Genomic DNA, 20,207 nt, shown 5'->3' on the forward strand with positions numbered 1-20,207 from the left:
GGACTCGAGTCATGATGTCTCACATAAAGACTAAACCAGTCTTTTGCTATAACATTTCCATTTCTATTTGCCAAGTTCTCATAATTCAGATTATGAAAAGGGATGTCGTAATCATAATCGAATTTTAGAACGCAAATAATGGACCCATATATAGAATTTCCTTATGTTGAGTCATTCCAACATGAAATTCATATATATATCCTTGACTAAATACGACTTAAAACCTCAATCTAAGCTTTTAGAATTGAAATGAAGTATAATTTCCTCTCCCTTAATTATAGCAAAACAACTTTTTCAACCCCTGCAGCCTCACGAATTGAAACTTTTGTTTTCTATAATTAACATTGCTAACTTGCAATCTTTATCATAATTATCATGCTCCCACTAACATGATGATTATTAGCATAACACTCATGCTCCCACTAGCTTTGACATGTAATCAGAAATCAGCTGGACTTCTAGAAATCAATACTTTATTGACTTTCTTACCAAAGTTCAGATTTCTGATACTAGATTGCTTTGATAAAACTTTATCAATATCATACACCTTATCTTAGATAGCTCACAGGTGTGTCTAAACAATTTTAAGAACTATGAAAAGGGATGCCGTAATCATAGTCTCGATTGTTTAGACCTTTACCACTTCTCACAAGTCCATGTTAGTGTGCTGGTTAACCACACACGCTCCACTAACGACTTTGAGAATGCAAATATCACAATTGCTATCTAGCTAAAATCTACTTAGTGAAAGTGTTTCCTCACCATCATTTTCATGAATCGGAGAGAAACCTTATGACACTTAGATTTTATGGTGTATGAGTTCCTATCCATATGAATTTTGTCAAAACCATAATCACAAGACAAGGTTACTGACAAATCCACACTTATATGGATTAAACTTGTGCAATCTTAAATTCTTGCCATTTGGCAGCTCAAGGGCCTGCCATTGCTTCCAAGTAGCTGTGCAACCAATTGAGAACTCTCAGAACTCCTATGCAAAGCCAACTTGAATAGGCACAGACATGTCGACACGATAGGTTATAAACCTCAAGTCGTGTGCTAGTGAAGAACTTCAGGTTTTATTCTTGATTAGTTCTTGAGACTTTCAAGACCTTTCAGACTCCCACTGTCCTCTTGACATATAAGACTTTCTTGTCAGATATTCAAGAGATAGTGTGGATTCTAATCAAGACAAACACTTCACACAATTGGCCTTAGTTGGTCTTTGTTTTATCCAAAACATCACAACTTACCAATTTCAAATGTACAAGAGTAGAAAACTTTTACTCTTACATTTGACAAGTGTTTTAAACCTTCTTTAAGACATGTCAGTCAAGTTACAATCTTAGAGTATAACTCTAAGAATTGTTTTTGGAACGAAGTATAAATCATCTTCTTGATTTAACCACTTCAACAATTCATAGCTCCTCTTCTTAGCTACCAGAATGCACTTAGAGGATGAATTGTGATAAGGTCTCTTAATCATTAAGATGATTATATAACATGATACTAAAGTACTCTCCCATCTTTTCAGATTTGAGAAACTTTTATCTTTCTGCCTAATTTGATTCTTCTTATTCGCTCTGCCATACATTGGATCTTTTCCAATGTTTCAGAATTACACTTAAGCTTGTAAGTGTAACCATATTTACTAAACTTTAGTAAATCATGACGAATAGTCTTATCGATCTTTTGTGGTGGACTTAATCAGTGCACAAGAATGTGTACTCGATCCCTTAGTCCGTTACTTGACTCACACATCCATGTGAACAAATAGTTAGTCTTAATTTTTCCAATGCTTGAAGGTTCTCATTCATCATGCTCTACAAATTGCATGATTCCAAGTTTCGGTCCAATTGAAACTTGGGTGATGAGAATATTTCCTTATTTGGTAAATTTAGACACTACCACAAATGAAAGAATCAAATTCATATTTCCACTCTTGCTCTTAATGGAATCTTATAAGCAACACAGTTTTTCATAAATGCCATTGTAAGGATATTTTAAAATAAATAAAATCAAAAAAAAAAAATTTCTTTTATTTTAAAACTTTGCGGAAAAACTATCCTTACAATGCAAAAGCACATGAAAACTTTGTTGTTATTTATTCCTAAGCAATATATCATAACTCTTAAGAAGTAGCTCAAGAATCCGATCTTCAAACTATGCGATAGAAATCCATCTATGCCATCAGATTCAACATATTCTTTCTTTAAGTTTCTTCACCTTTTCTTTGATTCTTAAAACATCAACATGTGACCCAGTCACATCATGTATCAAGAATCTCAGAATAGAAACTTAGCAGAGTTAGATAGTGGACTTTACCCGAAGTAGAGTCAAACTTATTGACTTTAATATCCTTAGGTAAATTTGGCAGCTTCGCAACCAATGCCCCTTTCTTTGGCAATAGACCCTTGATAATGGGACTATCTCAGACTTAGTCGTTCTCTTTACCATTTGGTCAACCGAGTTGACTATGGCCGATCCCTTTCCATTGGGAAGAGAGAGCTTTACTGGATATCCAATGTCATCATTGTCAATGTCCATAAAGTTTTAGGAAGTTGATCTTAGCAAATAGATAAGATCATTAAGGGTCTTGTCATAGTCTGTTTCATAGGAGTCCCAAAGGAACTCACTATGTGACTTAGAAAATAGTTGAGTCACCAACTTTCTCAAGACTTTGACACCCAACTCTCCCGGCTTGTCAATATCTGACTACATCTCCAAGATGTGATCACATATAGACCTTTGCTTGAGTGACCTTAAACTTTTCAGGAACTTGTGGGTTAGGGAGAATAATTGGAGGAGGTGAAAGAAGTATGATTTCCATGGGACATCATCTTCATTTAGGAAAGCTTGTTTCAAGAGATTTGGGAAGATCATCTTTTGGGAGATATTCAAGAGAGTTGATTTAAAGTCCTTAATATAACACCCAATATGAAATATTAAGGCTAGGACCCAACAACCTATTTATAACTGGAAGAGGGATGCCGTAATCCAAGTTATAAAATAGTTGAAGGTAGGTAAATGACGATTTACCAATTTCCACCATGAAAAACGAAATATAATTAAGTTTTAATTGGATTTGAAACTCCTAGATCTTTTGAGATACATTGAACTTTCAATGGCATGTTTGAATCTCGAGTGTGCCCTTCAGGTTTTGCGACTGGGATGCCGAGGATCACAAAACAAGGTGTGAATAACCATGCAAATATACTTGGTACCCTTAAGTGTTTACCCTTCAATCGATGTGTTGGTTAACCACACACGCTCCATCGATACTATGATAAACATTAAGTTACCCTTTGCCTACCTTGTTAAATACGAGTTAGTGTGCCGGTTAACCACACACGCTCCACTAACCGACTTAAACAAAGTGCAAAGTGTAATTTCATGGGTTAGCACCAAATTCACATTTTCCTAAGTAACTAAGATTGGGAATGTATAAGTGTTTAGTTACTTAGTATTTATCATTAATACTTTTAATGAAGGGAGAATTATAGTCCTTTCCTACCCGTTCGGCTAACGACCCTCCACCAGTCAAGGAAGCGGTGGGTGAGAGTGGACACCCATTAAACTGCCATTTTATAGGCAGTAACCTTATACCCCCTTATAGACCGGCTTCGTGAATGAGGCCTACTAACGGTAAGACTGTCTTTCTCTTATACATATATATATATATATTATTAACTTATAATATTATAAAGTATTAGGGTTGAATTTTAACTTTTAAAATTCTAAGGGCTTAACTTGGAATTAAAGTATTCATAAGAGAAAACTTTTCAAATTCCAAAACTTGAGGGCAAGTTTTGAAATTATTCAAAACTAATTAATTCCATAACTTATGTGTTTAAATTAGTTTTAATTAAAAAAACTCTTCAAGTTCCATAACTTGAGGACAAGTTATGGATGACTTTAAACTAATGAAAGAATGTAACTTTTCTTTATTTTGTAACTTATGGAATTAATTAAGGTTACACATTTTATTACTTAATGAAGTGACTCTTGAACCTCCATAACTTGAGGACAAGACTCTTCATTTTTGTAACCATTGCCAACTTTTATGAGTTTTATGAAACTTAAATGTGACTTTTCATATAACTTGAGGACAAGTTACAAAAACACATTTTAGAATCAACTCTTAGATTAAAATGGATTGAAAACACATAATCAATTAACTTTTCTATTAATCTAAGCAACTCATAAGAACAAGATAATTTAATCAAACTTTTTCATGTAATTAGCCTAATCACTAAACTAATACAAAACATGAATCTATTGACAATTATCTTTGAAATTGGATTAGTATGAACATTACCACATCAAAAACAGGATTATAGGTTCAAAAACAGCTTATGGTAATGTTCCTAGTCCATTTCTAGCCAAAAAACTCGAAAATATGCTGTCTGGGGCTCCTACTCGTCGAGTGTATCAACCTACTCGCCGAGTAGGATGATTTTCTTCATGGACTCGGCGAGTTCATCAGTGGACTCGGCGAGTCCAGTGCCCAGAATGCCCGAAATTCGACTTTTTCAGCATTTTTCAGCAATTTGCATCAAGTATAATTGAAAACAAGCCTAGGCTCTGATACCACTGATGGGTTTTGAGCATTCTAACACTCCTAAGTGTACATGCAACCCTAAATACCTTGGATCTATGTTTTCTCTATTATACATGCAAATATGATTATCCAAGGTATTATCCTAACTAGCATACCAAAACATTGATACTAGGATAATAAAATAGATAGAATACATACCTTGTTGTTGTTGCTTGACTCCATGAAGCTTGAGAGCCTAGTGCCCCAAGTGTGACACCTCAAATGGTTCACACAACATCATGAACTCTTGGAATAACCATGAGAAGAAGACATACATGTTCAAATCGGCTAGCCCTCAAAATATGTATCACTAGTGCCAATTTCTTGAACTAAAGGGGTTCTTATATAGTGTGGCTATTAGGGTTACACCATGTAACTCATGACTTTACCCATTCCTTATGCTCCATGGATTTTAACCTCCATGGAGTATCCATGGATCACCACATGGGTTAAACCCAACATAAAGGAATCTTGGATCATAAGCCCACATATATAAGAATGAATGATTTACACAATCAATCCCCATATATTTAATTAGTCTCTTTTTGATCACTAAATTAAGTCCAAATTAATTCTTGATCAATACTAATTAAATAACATGATTTCATATTAATATATTAGAACTTATAATATATTAATATGTCACAAAATGTCTTTTCCTCATAAACGGTCTATCCAAATGTTCCGATGCCATGCAACCCAAATGGACCATGCCGAGTCGGGTCAAGTATATACCAATTATAGTTATGGACTTAGACACTAATCCAACAACATGGTCCTCCTGAAGGTGTCACCTTGGAAAGGTGTCATCCGTTTCAGGAAGCAGGGTAAATTGGGCCCCAGATACATCGGACCGTTCAGTGTTATAGCCCGGGTGTGCAAGGTTGCATATCGAATAGATCTGCCAGCCGAGCTTAGTCAGATCCACATCACCTTTCAAGTCTCCCAACTGCGGAAGTGCTTAGTAGAAGACTCCGCAGTGGTGCCCTTAGAGGATATTCAAGTAGATGACAGCTTGAACTACATCGAGTGACTGGTAGCCATCCTCGACAGGAATACGAAGGATCTGAGGAACAAGAAGGTAGAGTTAGTGAAGGTGCAATGGCAGCACCGCAAGGGCTCGGAATGGACTTGGGAGCCGGAGGATGAAATGAGGGAGCACTACCCAGAGCTATTTACAGACACAATAGACTTCGAGGACGAAGTCTAAAATAAGTGGGGGAGATTTGTAATGCCCGGTTCCTGAAGAGGATTCTTGAAGAAGGAGCAAGTTCGTGAAGGAGAAGAGTAGATCCAGAAGTTGAGCTCCATTTCTGTTTCATTGGAGGTATAAAGCTCCCATCTTGTCTATTCAATGTTTAGATCTAGTTTTAGAGTGATTTCTCCATGTTTTGGTCTAAGAATGCTAGTCTTTGGGACTTAGACATCCAATGTGGGGAAAACCCTTCAGATCTACGGTCTTTACGGGACTTCATGGCGTAAATGTGCCAATTTTATGGCCATGAAGGTCCCATGCAACTTATGAACCATCCTTTTGGCTTTTTGAGCCTAGTAGTCCATGCATGCAAGTAAAGATAGGAAATTTACATGATCTCTCAGCCCTAGGGGACCAGATCTATGGTTTGGAAGCATTGAAATCGATTGGAAGTGACTGAATGGATTTAGACTAAGAGAACTCCACGAGTTGTTCATCCAACTCGGCGAGTTGGATCGTGGTCCCCCAACCTTTTCTGTTATTGATCAAAGTCTGTGAGTCTAGGAGTTGACTCAGCGAGTTGGCTATGGTTTTTGGGTTTTGAAGACTGAAGAACTCGACGAGTTCAAGGAGAAACTCGACGAGTTCAAGGAGAAACTCGACGAGTTTTGATTGAAAAGTCTCGAGTCTGTTATAGGGAGGAACTCGACGAGTTCATGAAAGAACTCGACGAGTTCATGAAAGAACTCGACGAGTTGGGTCGCGATTTCAGGGTTTATGATTTATGGAACTCGGCGAGTTGAGTCAACCCAGAAGGTTGACTTTGACCAGAACGTTGAATTTGACCAGAAGGTTGACTTTGACTTGGATTTTGACCAGAATTGACCCTTAAGGTGGTTATAAGTATGAAAGGGTAATTAAAGGAGATTTTTATGTGTAGGAGTTTGAGGGGAGTTGATTGAAGAGCCGAGGACAGTTCAGCTACTTCACGACTTTTGAGGTGAGTTACCTTCTAGTAGAAGTGGGTCTAAGGCACCAATACCGGCCCACAAGTAGGTGATTATAGGAGAGATGATTGTCTTTGTGATAATTGTATGGTATGCCACTATCTGTTATGCTTTATGTGCTAGTATGTTATGTTATTATGCGGTCGTGGTAGAGGGTGAAATAGTCCCCAGTTACCGGTTGAAAGAGACCGAAGGGGTAGGCCAGCACCCAGATATGCTAGGTAGTATGTGATTTATGTGTATATGTTAGGGTATTATGTGGTAGTGGTAGGGGTGAAATAGTCCCCGTATCCGGTTGAAAGAGACCGAAGGGGTAGGCCAGCACCCAGATATGCTAGGTGGTTACCGGTTGAAAGAGACCGAAGGGGTAGGCCAGCACCCAGATATGCTAGGCGGTTACTGGTTGAAAGGGACCGAATGGGTGGGCACCCATATATGCCTGGCAGTATGTTACTGTATGGTATGTGGTATGTGTGACATCCCCATTTTCACGGCCAGAAAAGACCGATTTTATTTATGCTTTGTTTAAAAATCAGAGTAACATTTTAAATAAAAGTGTTGCGGAATTTGTTCCCAAAATAAAATATGATAAAGATTTATCAAAGCATTTCCGTAGAAATGTATTTCATTAAAAACCTCGGGATGTCATGTTCGATACAGATCAAAAGCATAAACAGTACAATATAAGCCTTACTACATTTATTCATATCTACAAGCCTATATCCGTAATCTCTCGTCTCAAACATCATATCTATGCTCGTGCACCACTACCTGTAAAACAAGAAACTGAGTGGTCAGTCTTGGGAGCCTGGTGAGCACATAGGGTTTTCAACCCACAATAAATAAGTTTATTAATTTCATCAACCAACAATAACCCGATTACCCGTTCCCGTTATCCTCACTTTACGTCCCTAAACACCTATCATAAGGGACCTAGCCTAAGGATCATTATCGGGATGGACACTACTGCTAAGGGGGTTCCTCAGCAATAAATGTCCTAAAGGCAACCATGAGGGGGATGGAGTACACCGGTGAACACATCGTTCACAAACACCTACAGGTTGCGAGCCTACTTGCGTTCCACTAGACTGTTTAGAAGAGTCTGTGGTCGTCATCTATACTCCTCTAGATGACTGGATCACCAACAACATCGAGGCCTCTCATCATTTATCACACATCGTGTTATTACATCTACCCATGTTTTACCCCAACATTTTTGTAGATATAAAATACATATACAGTTTAAATCATTTAAAACATGTATAAAAATCTTTCATCAGCATAGACAGCAAGTATTCAGATAATATGCACACATAGCACATAGTTTATAATAAGTACTTTATATCTATGTGTAAGATGAAAGGGACTATGCACTCACCTGTTAGGGTGGTGACTCGGTACTCGGACAACGCTTCGTTATCTCAAAACAATTTTTCCCTTGACAAAACCTAGTATCAATACCACTAGGGTTTAGTCTAACGTTAACCGTGACTAAATAATAGTCTAGCTATTATTACTATTATATAAGCGTTAAACAATACTTATATAACCCATAATAATAGCCCAAGTACTTATTTTAAGGTCCTAATAATGTTACTATAATTAAATAAAAGCTATATTAAAAATAGCGTAGGCGTAGCTCACTTACAGCGGATTTTATAGAAAACCGGGCTTCGCTTGGAGCAGCGTTTCTGAACCGGAAGACCCTTTTTCTCGGGACTCCGGGCGCCTCGGGGCTTCCTTCGGGTGCTAGGGGGTTTACCTAGACTTTAGGGGGGGGGGGGGTTAGGGGGCTTAGAGAGAGAAACTAGTGAGAGAAAGAAAGAATGGGAAAGGTGTGAAGAAAATGAGGGTGGGAGAGGTTCTATTTATAGGGTGAAATATGGCTGAACTTGGTGCCACATGTCACCATCTGGTGGCAAAACTTGGGGAGAAAGCAATGGCCAAGATTGTGCCACGTCACCCATTTTCGCACAGCACACTTCCGACTTCTAAAATCCGTAACTTTTACATACGAGCTCCTTTTTTGACGTTATTTATATCCACACGTAGGTAAAAATAAGATCTACAACTTTCATTTTGACTCTGTCGGCTAATTCTCGACCCATCTTAAATTTAACAGTACGAGGAGATTATACTGTTAAATGTCCGCGTAAAATTCATAACTTCTACATACGGACTCCGTTTTCGTCTGTCTTTTTACCGTTGAGTTCCTATTAATGAGATATTCAATTCTCATTTAGGTCGTGTAGGCCAAAAACCGCTCGATCTAAAATTCGATTTTCGGGCTGTGCACTGCTACGCCAAATCTTAGAAAAATTCAGAACTTCCTCATACGAAATCAGATTTGGGCGTTCTTTTTATGCATGCTCTCGGTTTAACGTATACTACTACTTTGGTTTAGATAACTAAGGCCAAAAAGTCCTATATCATAAATTCACTATTTACATCACACAGCGTCGTGTCGGTTTTGTCGTGAAACTTCGACAGGTCATAACTTCTTCGTTATAACTCGGATTTCGGCGTTCTTTATATTTCCGGAATCCTTGTCACGACCAATACAACTTTCTTCATCGATATTGGGTTTATCTAACACTTTATTTTTTACGCTTATTTTTATCCTTTATTTATTATATCATTATAAATAAATAATAAGCATATAAAGGCACATAATTCACATAATACTCAAATATTTCATCTTTATTATCTCAAAAGAGTTACAATAGTTGACCTAGACTATTACATCATCTGATAATGCCTAGCCCCGAAACCCGGGCGTTACAGTATGATGGGGGAACTCACTAAGCTTCGTGCTTATGGTTTATGGTTTTGGTTTAAGGTATTTCTTCTTCGAAGGGAAATGAGCCGACATGACTGCAACGCATCACACACATGATTTTCCGCACATGAGATTCTTGGGATTTGTACTGTGACATTATTATCTTATGACATGTTTTTGGGATATATGACTTATGGGTTTTTTATGAAATGAGATAACTTGATGATGTTTTCAATAATCTGTTTTAGGAATTATTAAATTAAAAACAAAATTTTTGGTCTTAAATTTTGGGATGTTACAAGTTGGTATCAGAGCCTTGGTTTGAGGGATTCGAACACACCTTCGGGGGTGTCTGGACTCAAATCGAGGATTTGAAAAGATTTTACAAAAATAAATTTTCTAAGAAACAAAATTTAAAGGTTTTGAGAAAGAACAATGAGTGTGATGCGTGCAATCGGCTGAGCTTAAGTAAGTTTTCCCCAAGATACCCATACATCTTATGATATGATATGCTATGATTATGAGAACTGCATGCTAGATTAGGGTTGAGGATCTAGGAAGGATGCCTTATATGCCTACTGTATGTGTATGAGAACTGCATGCTAGATTAGGGCTAAGTGTCTAGGAAGATGCTTTATGTGCCTGCTATATGTGCTTATTGAATTACATGCTAGTACAGATTAGTCAGTAATATGATGGCCTGATTAGGATATGCTTGGGTTTGGTTACTCAATGCCCGAATGCTGCTTGCTTTGTGCTTTTAGGAGCTCTAGTTATCTTTAGCTAACTAGTAAACGAATATGTTAAGTTGCATATTACGAGGACTAAATAATTTCAGAAGGTTAGGTTTAGCCCTATTTCGCAGCTCTCGTTTGAATCTAACTGTTGTAGGGAGAGACCTCTCATTCGAAGAATTATCTAGTCTTAGTAATATGTAATGGAATTCGTGTGCAGTTAAGGAAAGGTAGCAGGGACTTCTTATGCAGCTGATGACGGATAGTAGGTCGGAGAATACCCTAGGGTAAGCCTACGATGAGATTAGCATGGAAAGAAATAGTAGTAGAAGGGACTTGGTGAAGTCAAGGCAATCCTTGCGGAAAGTACGGATAAATGTGGAAGGTAGTGTGGGCCCGTACTACTGAAAGCAGAGGATCTGTATTCGAGTCAAGGAGGACTGAGATAGAACCGGGGAACTTGTAGTATGTAAGACCTCTCGAGGTTATACATAAACCTGATGATTATGTATTTTGTTTTAGAATGGTGGTGACACGTCACATAGCATGAAGTTTAGGGTCTGGGCCAGGATCAAGTTCAGGTTCGGGTTCAGGTTCGGGTTCCGAGCCATTTGACGACGGATTGCGCGAGTTCATAGCATCCGAGATTACAATAGGCATCCTTGAGTCGACCTCGGTGATTTTCCGGTCGACAAAGGAAGGGATCATTGAGATGATGGAGGATCGCCTCACGACATTCAGGAGCGACATGGCACTGGGCCAGTCAAGGACTCGCACACTCTCCTTCAAGGATTTCAGGGGATGTGGTACGCCAGACTTTCACGGGGTGAATGACCCCATTGTGGCCAGGAGATGGATTGCAAATATCGAGTCTGCACAGTTGACGAGCTTCTGCACTGAGGGATCGAAGGTCTGGTATGATGCAGGATGTTTGAGAGACAGAGCTAGGGACTGGTGGGAGGCAGTCAGTGACACGTTGGGAGCCCCAACCATTGAGGCTATGACCTGTTCGGATTTTGTGACCAGGTTTAGGGCTGAGTTTGCGCCGGCTGTGGAGATCCATCAGCAAGCCAGGGAGTTTCTAGATATGAGACAGACTACAGAGTCGGTGGCGGAGATTACCGCCAAGTTCAGGGAGAGGGCCTTACTGGTGCCTCAGTACGCGGTTGATGAGGAGATGAGGAAGACCCGGTACAAGGACATGTTCAGAGCTGACATTTGGAAACATGTCAGCTACTCGAAATGCCCGACTTTGGAGGACATGATAGCCAGGGCGAGAGAGTGGGATATTGACATAGAGCACATCAGGAAGAGGAAGGCGGAGACAGGACAGGCGATGGGGGTTTCTGGGAAGAAACCCAATGGATTCGACTCGAGGTCTAAGGGCCAGCAGGGCCGGAGTCGCTGTGGGAAATGCGACAAGACGCATGAGGGAGTTTGCAAATTGGGGGCATCAGGATGCTATAAGTGCAGCAAGCTTGGGCACTTTGTAGGGATTGTACTGCTCCTACCCCCACCATTCAAACATCAGACCTAATTTGCTTTCATTGCAATCAGAAGGGCCATAAAAGGCCAAATTTCCTTGATTGACATCAGCAAATTCAGTGGCGGCGCCAGCTCCAGCGACCCTGCAGATCACAGATGGCCGACAGGGCAAGTCAGATGCTCCAGTGATGTAACGCCCGCAGATCCGGGCTAGTCAATTTAGAGACAATAAGCATCAAAAATAAGTTTTTGATGGAATATTATTTATAAGGATTAATCTTTTCCAAGTGGTAGTATATGATACAAGGGTTCTGTACATATAAAGAACGCCGAAATCCGAGTTATAACGAAGAAGTTATGACCCGTCGAAGTTTTTCGGCAAAACCGGCACGACACCGGGAGACATAAATAGTGAATTTATGATGGATGACTTTTTAGCCTTAGAAATCTAAACAAAAGTTGTAGTACACGTTAAACCAAGAACATACAAAAAAAAAAGAACGCCCAAATCTGACTTCGTATGAGGAAGTTATGAATTTTCTAAGATTTGGCATAGCAGTGCACGACCCGAAACTCGAATCTCAGATCGAGCAGTTTTTGGCCTACGCGATCTAAATGAGAGTTGAAGATCTCATTAATAGGAACCCAACGGTAAAAAGACATACGAAAACGGAGTTCGTATGTAGAAGTTATGAATTTTACGCGGACATTTAACAATATAGTCTCCTCATACTGTTAAATTTAAGATCAGTCGTGAATTAGCCGACGGAGTCAAAATAAAATTTGTAGATCTTCTTTTTACCTACGCGTGGATATAAATAACGTCGAAAATGGAGCTCGTATGCGACAGTTATGAATTTTTGAAAATTGGTTGATCTCCACCCTATGTGCGATGCCACGTGTCAGCACCAGGCGAAACCTTGGAGCCTACGCAACACCACGACGTGGTGGGAGGCACCATGACGTGGTGGGAGGCCCCATGACGTGGTGACGCTCCAGGAAGCCTATAAATAGAGGTGTCGGGTTCCCTTCATTCCTCACACCTCCCATCACTTCCCTCTCTCTAGAACCTCTCTCAAGCCTCGAAACCCCCCGAAAAGCCTAGGGAACCTCCCTAGCACGAGGCGGAAGCCCCGGAGCACCCGACGGCTCTGAGAAGAAGAGCTTTTTGGTTCGGAATCGTTGCTCCAATGAAGCCCAGTTTTTAATAAAAACCCGCTGTAAGTGAGCTACGCCTAACCTAACTTTAGTATAGATTATGTTTCAATATAGTAATGTTATTAGGACCTTATAATAATTATTTAGGCTATTATTATGAGTTATATAAGTGTCGTTATAATGTCTTTTTAACCACTCGCGGTACAGGGAATCTGGTTTGGAGGGCCGCTTGGGTTACTGGATTCAGAAGTGCTATATGCCAAAATGATCCTGCCCTCCGGTGTTCCATGTCTGGCCCCTGTCTGTACATAGTGGGTGAAGAGTATTGTTTAACGCTTATATAATAGTAATAATAGTTAGACTATTAATTAGTCTCGGCGAATATTAGACTAAAATCTAGTGGTAATGATACTAGGTTCTGTCAAAGGAGTTGTTTTAAGATTAACGAAGTGCTGTCCGAGTACCGAGTCACCACCTTATCAGGTGAGTGCATAGTTACTTTCATCTTACACATAGATATGAAGTATTTAATATAAATTACATGCTATGTGTGCATATTGTCTGTATACTTGCCGTCTATGTTGGGTGAAAGATTTTTATACATGTTTTAAATGATTTAAACTGTATATGTATTTTATATCTACAAAATGTGTTGGGTAAAACATGGGTAGATGAAATAGTTGTTGTGTGACAAAAAAAATAAAATGATGAGAGGTGATATATACCATGAGATAAGGGTGAGAGGTGAACCATGAGAGAAGCCTTTTACCCAAGTGTTGGCCCCGTCATCTGGCAGAGTATGGATGACAACCACAGACTATTCTAGACAGTCCAGTGGAACACTAGCAGGCTCGCAACCTGTAGGTGTTATTTGAACTGTGTTTTCACCAGATGTACTCTAAAAACCCATTGACATGTATTGTGAGTGGATTCTCGGAAATGATACTGTCGATAAACGAGATAAAAACCCATTGACATGTATTGCGAGTGGATTCTCGGAAACGATACTGTCGATAAACGAGATAGCCCTGGAAGCTATGGATTTAGTGCCTGATGAGCAAACCCTGGCAACTATGGATTTAGTTCCTGTTGAGCAAACCCTGACAACTATGGATTTAGTTCCTGTTGAGTAAACCCTGGCAACGATGGATTTTGTGCCTATTCCTTAGGATAATCCTTAGGAAAGAATGAACGAGGAATAGCTAATTCTTAGGGTAAATCCTTAAGAGTAAAGAAGATAATGGGGATGGGTAATTGGGTTAATTGTTTGATGATTAAACATAATAATTATATTATTGTGGGTTGAAAACCCTACGTACTCACCGGGTTTCCCAACCTGACCCACTCAAGCTTATTTGTATCACAGGTGTCGATATGAAGTTACTTTACACTGAGAGATTAAGGAGATATAAATCACTAGTGATAATGAATGTAAGTTCTGTTTATGCTTATGTTTCTGTATTGACGATGACATCCAAATATTTTAAAATGAATAAAAATACATTTCTTCGGAAATGATTTGATAATGTATTTATAATGTTTTTCTGGGAACAAATTCCGCAATACTTTTATTTAAAAGGATACTCCGATTTTTAAACAAAACATAAGCAGAATCGGTCTTTTCTGACCGTGAAAATGGGGATGTCACAGTTGGTATCAGAGCATTAGTTTAAGAGAACTAGGAATTGTAGGAAATTTCTAGACTTAAACTTAGAATGCTAAGCGATGATCGTGAGGAGTGTGTCTAATATATTTTAAGAAGTACTCCTGAATAGACACAAGCACTAGCTTAATTAGGGAAGATGCCTAAAATGCTTTTATGTGCTAAATGATTTGTGATGCTTTATGTTATCGTTTGATCGGATCTATGGTCTGTTGCCGACCGGATCTGGAAACTTTATACGTTCAGATTTCTAAACGTTTAACTACGGTATTAGAACTGGCATGTAACTTTTTGGAGTAATAAGGAGGAATACGCGTCTAAATATTCTCTATCTATATTCTCGTCTCGACACAAAACGACTGCTTTGGTGTGCAGAACATCATGGTGAAGACTCGTAGAGAATTGAGTAAATGGAGGAAATGAAAAGGCTTATGATAGTGAATGACACCTATCGGAAGATATCGTAAGAGTGGTATATTGCCTTTAGAATATGTCTGATAACATAACAGTACGTTCAGAGGAGTATGGTACGTACGAATGTACACATTTGATTGGCGGGATGATAGAACGATTGGTGTAATTCCTAAAGTTGTCCTATCGTCTGGTGTTTCCATCACCAACCGAGTTGAAGCAGAATTGTTGTTGAAGATATGCATGGAAGAAGTCCTAGTAGAGTCTAGGGAAATATTAATGATTATTTGGACACATTCATATGTGTTAAATTGTTTTGTGCTTTTAAGAGATAAGAACTTGGGGGACTGCGAGACAGTACTAGGGACGAGTATGAGTAGGTGTGGATGGTAGTAGAGGCCTATACTACCGGAAGCACAGGACTCGCACTTGGATCAGGGAAAGTCACAAGGTTACCAAGAAGCTAGTAGTTGATTCCGTTTTATTCATGTATGTCATTACCATTGTTTTGGTAATGACTAAGAAGATGATTGTTATTCCGACCCTAGTGGTCATATCAAATTGAGTCCGACTACGATGAGTATGTTACGTGGTTCAGAGAACCAAGTTCGATGTAGCATCTGACTTAAGCTGAAAGATCGAAATAAAAGATAATCAAAGCAAACAGTAGAGGTATCGCGATAGTTGGTTGTAGCTAGAAATGCTACCTTTTAAGACGTGATTATATCCCATTAGAACATGAAGGAAGGTATAGTCTGTTTTGGAATTTGACTCTAAGAGACCTGAGTCTAAGCGTTGCAACATATGATGATAGGTCACTAGAATATGACACATCGGTCCATTGTAGTAATAAAAGAATTTATCTTAAGTTCGTATCCAGTGAGGATCGAGATTGTGACTGGAAGGTCATAATTTGGAGTCTAACGTGAGACAGGGAGCAAGTGCAAGATCGAGCACCGCCTGCAGACAAGAAGTCCAAGAGTTAGATACTCATTCGAAGGAACAAAGAAGTTACGATTATTACCTAGGATGAAGAGATAACGTATGGAGTCATTATACTGCCCTGTTTCGTTGATGATTCTGGGACGTAATCATCCTAAGGGGGAGATAATTGTAACGCCCGCAGATACGGGCTAGTCAATTTAGAGGCAATAAGCATCAAAAATGAGTTTTTGATGGAATATTATTTAGAAGGATTAATCTTTTCCAAGTGGTAGTATATGTTACAAGGGGTCTGTACATATAAAGAACGCCGAAATTCGAGTTATAACGAAGAAGTTATGACCCGTCGAAGTTTTTCGGCAAAACCGGCACGGCACCGGGAGACGTAAATAGTGAATTTATGATGGAGGACTTTTTAGCCTTACAAATCTAAACAAAAGTTGTAGTACACATTAAACCGAGAACATACAAAAAAAAAAGAACGCCCAAATCTGACTTCGTATGAGGAAGTTATGAATTTTCTAAGATTTGGCATAACAGTGCACGACCCGAAACTCGAATATTAGATCGAGCGGTTTTTGGCCTATGCGACCTAAATTAGAGTTGAATATCTCATTAATAGGAACTCAACAGTAAAAATACAGACGAAAACGGAGTCCGTATGTAGAAGTTATGAAATTTACGCGGACATCTAACAATATAATCTCCTCGTACTGTTAAATTTAAGATCAGTCGAGAATTAGCCGACGGAGTCAAAATGAAAGTTGTATATATTATTTTTACCTACGTGTGGATATAAAGAACGTCGAAAATGGTGCTTGTATGCGAAATTTATGAATTTTTGAAAATCGGTTGATTTCCACCCTATGTGTGATGCCACGTGTCAGCACCAGGCGAAACCTTGGAGCCTATGCAACACCACGACGTGGTGGGAGGCACCATGACGTGGTGACGCTCCAGGAAGCCTATAAATAGAGGTGTCGGGTTCCCTTCATTCCTCACACCTCCCATCACTTCCCTCTCTCTAGAACCTCTCTCAAGCCTCGAAACCCCCCGAAAAGCCTAGGGAACCTCCCTAGCACGAGGCGGAAGCCCCGGAGCGCCCGACGGCTTTGAGAAGAAGAGCTTTTTGGTTCGGAATCGTTGCTCCAATGAAGCCCAGTTTTTAATAAAAACCCGCTGTAAGTGAGTTACGCCTAACCTAACTTTAGTATAGATTATGTTTCAATATAGTAATGTTATTAGGACCTTATAATAATTATTTAGGCTATTATTATGAGTTATATAAGTGTCGTTATAATGTCTTTTTAACCACTCGCGGTATAGGGAATCTGGTTTGGAGGGCCGCTTGGGTTACTGGATTCAGAAGTGCTATATGCCAAAATGATCCTGCCCTCCGGTGTTCCATGTCTGGCCCCTGTCTGTACATAGTGGGTGAAGAGTATTGTTTAACGCTTATATAATAGTAATAATAGTTATACTATTAATTAGTCTCGGCGAATATTAGACTAAAATCTAGTGGTAATGATACTAGGTTCTGTCAAAGGAGTTGTTTTAAGATTAACGAAGTGCTGTCCGAGTACCGAGTCACCACCTTATCAGGTGAGTGCATAGTTACTTTCATCTTACACATAGATATGAAGTATTTAATATGAATTACATGCTATGTGTGCATATTGTCTGTATACTTGCCGTCTATGCTGGGCGAAAGATTTTTATACATGTTTTAAATGATTTAAACTGTATATGTATTTTATATCTACAAAATGTGTTGGGTAAAACATGGGTAGATGAAATAGTTGTTGTGCGACAAAAAAAATAAAATGATGAGAGGTGATATAGACCATGAGATAAGGGTGAGAGGTGAACCATGAGAGAAGCCTTTTACCCAAGTGTTGGCCCCGTCATCTAGCAGAGTATGGATGACAACCACGGACTATTCTAGACAGTCCAGTGGAACAATAGCAGGCTCGCAACCTGTAGGTGTTATTTGAACTGTGTACTCACCAGCTGTACTCTAAAAACCCGTTGACATGTATTGCGAGTGGATTCTCGGAAACGATACTGTCGATAAACAAGATAACCCTGACAGCTATGGATTTAGTGCCTGATGAGCAAACCCTAACAACTATGGATTTAGTTCCTGTTGAGCAAACCTTGGCAACTATGGATTTAGTGCCTGTTGAGTAAACCCTGGCAACGATGGATTTCGTGCCTATTCCTTAGGATAATCGTTAGGAAAGAATGAACGAGGAATAGCTAATTCTTAGGGTAAATCCTTAAGAGTAAAGAAGATAATGGGGATGGGTAATTGGGTTAATTGTTTGATGATTAAACATAATAATTATATTGTTGTGGGTTGAAAACCCTATGTACTCACCAGGTTTCTCAACCTGACCCACTCAAGCTTATTTGTATCACATGTGTCGATATGAAGTTACTTTACACTGAGAGATTAAGGAGATATAAATCACCAGTGATAATGAATGTAAGTTCTGTTTATGCTTATGTTTCTGTATTGACGATGACATCCCAATATTTTAAAATGAATAAAAATACATTTCTTCGGAAATGCTTTGATAATGTATTTATCATGTTTTTTTGGGAACAAATTCCGCAACACTTTTCTTCAAAAGGATACTCTGATTTTTAAACAAAGCGTAAGTAGAATCAGTCTTTTCTGGCCGTGAAAATGGGGATGTCACAAGTGGTGAGGATCCGAGCCTTCTAGTTGACCGCCGAGGAGGCGCGTGCCACACCGGATGTGGTGACGGGTATGTTTCTTCTCCCTATCTCTAATATTATGTCAGTTTTGATATTTATGTTTCATGTTTCATGTATTTTGTTAGGATCAATAAATGTGAACGATATTCTAGTATTTGTGTTATTTGACTAGGGGCTACCCGATCATTCGTATCCCTTGCACTCAACAAGAGATTTGCTGAGTCATCCTGCACATTGGATTGTCCATTAGAGGTCGAGATTACGGATGACCGATCCGTCCGGGCATTAGAGGTTTTCAGAGATTGCATCTTGAGGTTGTACGACGAGCGTTACCTTGTAGATTTGGTTCCCATTCCGTTGCGTGGGAACAAGTTCATCATAGGAATGGACTAGTTGAGCCCTAATGGGGCGGTGACAGCAGTTGGTTCGGGTGAGGACCCCAAGTGGGGGAGAGTTGATGATTCAGGGAGAGAGGCCGCAACGTAGGCCAAGTTTATGTTCAGCAGCGAGGGCTAGGCGCTACCTTCAGCAGGGTTGCACAGGTAAGGCGACTGTGAGCGATGTGCCAGTTGTGCGAGAGTACCCAGATGTGTTCCCAGAGGAGTTGCCTGGGATACCTCCGGAGAGACAGGTGGAGTTCCGGATTGACCTCGTTCCTGGTGCGGCACCGATAGCCAAGGCACCATATCGGTTGGCTCCTCCCGAGATGCAGGAGTTGTCTACACAGTTGCAGGAGTTGTTAGACAAAGGATTTATCAGACCGAGCAGTTCTCCTTGGGGAGCCCTGATTCTATTTGTGAAGAAGAAGGACGGGTCCCACTGGATGTGTATAGACTACCGGGAGCTGAACAAGGTAACGGTGAAGAACCGTTACCCACTCCCGAGGATTGACGACCTCTTCAATCAGCTACAGGGGGCAGCTTGGTTTTCCAAGATTGATTGCGTTCAGGGTATCATTAGATGAGAGTCAGAGATGAGGATGTATAGAAGACTGCTTTCCGGACTCGCTACGGTCATTACGAGTTCGTTGTGATGCCCTTTGGGCTCACCAATGCTCCTGCCGTGTTCATGGACGTCATGAACCGCGTATGTAGACCGATGCTGGATTGGTCTGTGATAGTCTTTATCGATGACATCTTGGTTTACTCCAAGACGCAATAGCAGCATGAGGAGCACTTGCGAGAGGTGTTGGATACCTTGAGGAGGGAGAGTTTGTACGCCAAGTTCTCCAAGTGCGAGTTCTGGTTGCACGAGGTGCAGTTTTTGGGGCACCTTGTCAACCATAACAATATTCTGGTTGACCCGGCCAAAGTGGAGGCCATGATGAGATGGGAGATTCCTAAGTCTCCATCTGAGATTCGGAGTTTCCTCGGTTTAGAAGGCTATTATCAGAGATTCATTCAGGATTTCTCCAAGATATTGTTGGATTAATGTCTAAGTCCATAACTATATTTGGTATGTACTTGACCTGACCCGGCATGGTCCATTTGGGTTGCACTTTACCGGCAC

Source organism: Lactuca virosa, chromosome 7, assembly GCF_052849685.1.
Source record: "Lactuca virosa cultivar CGN04683 chromosome 7, Lactuca_virosa_CGN04683_v6, whole genome shotgun sequence".
Taxonomy (NCBI): Eukaryota; Viridiplantae; Streptophyta; class Magnoliopsida; order Asterales; family Asteraceae; genus Lactuca; species Lactuca virosa.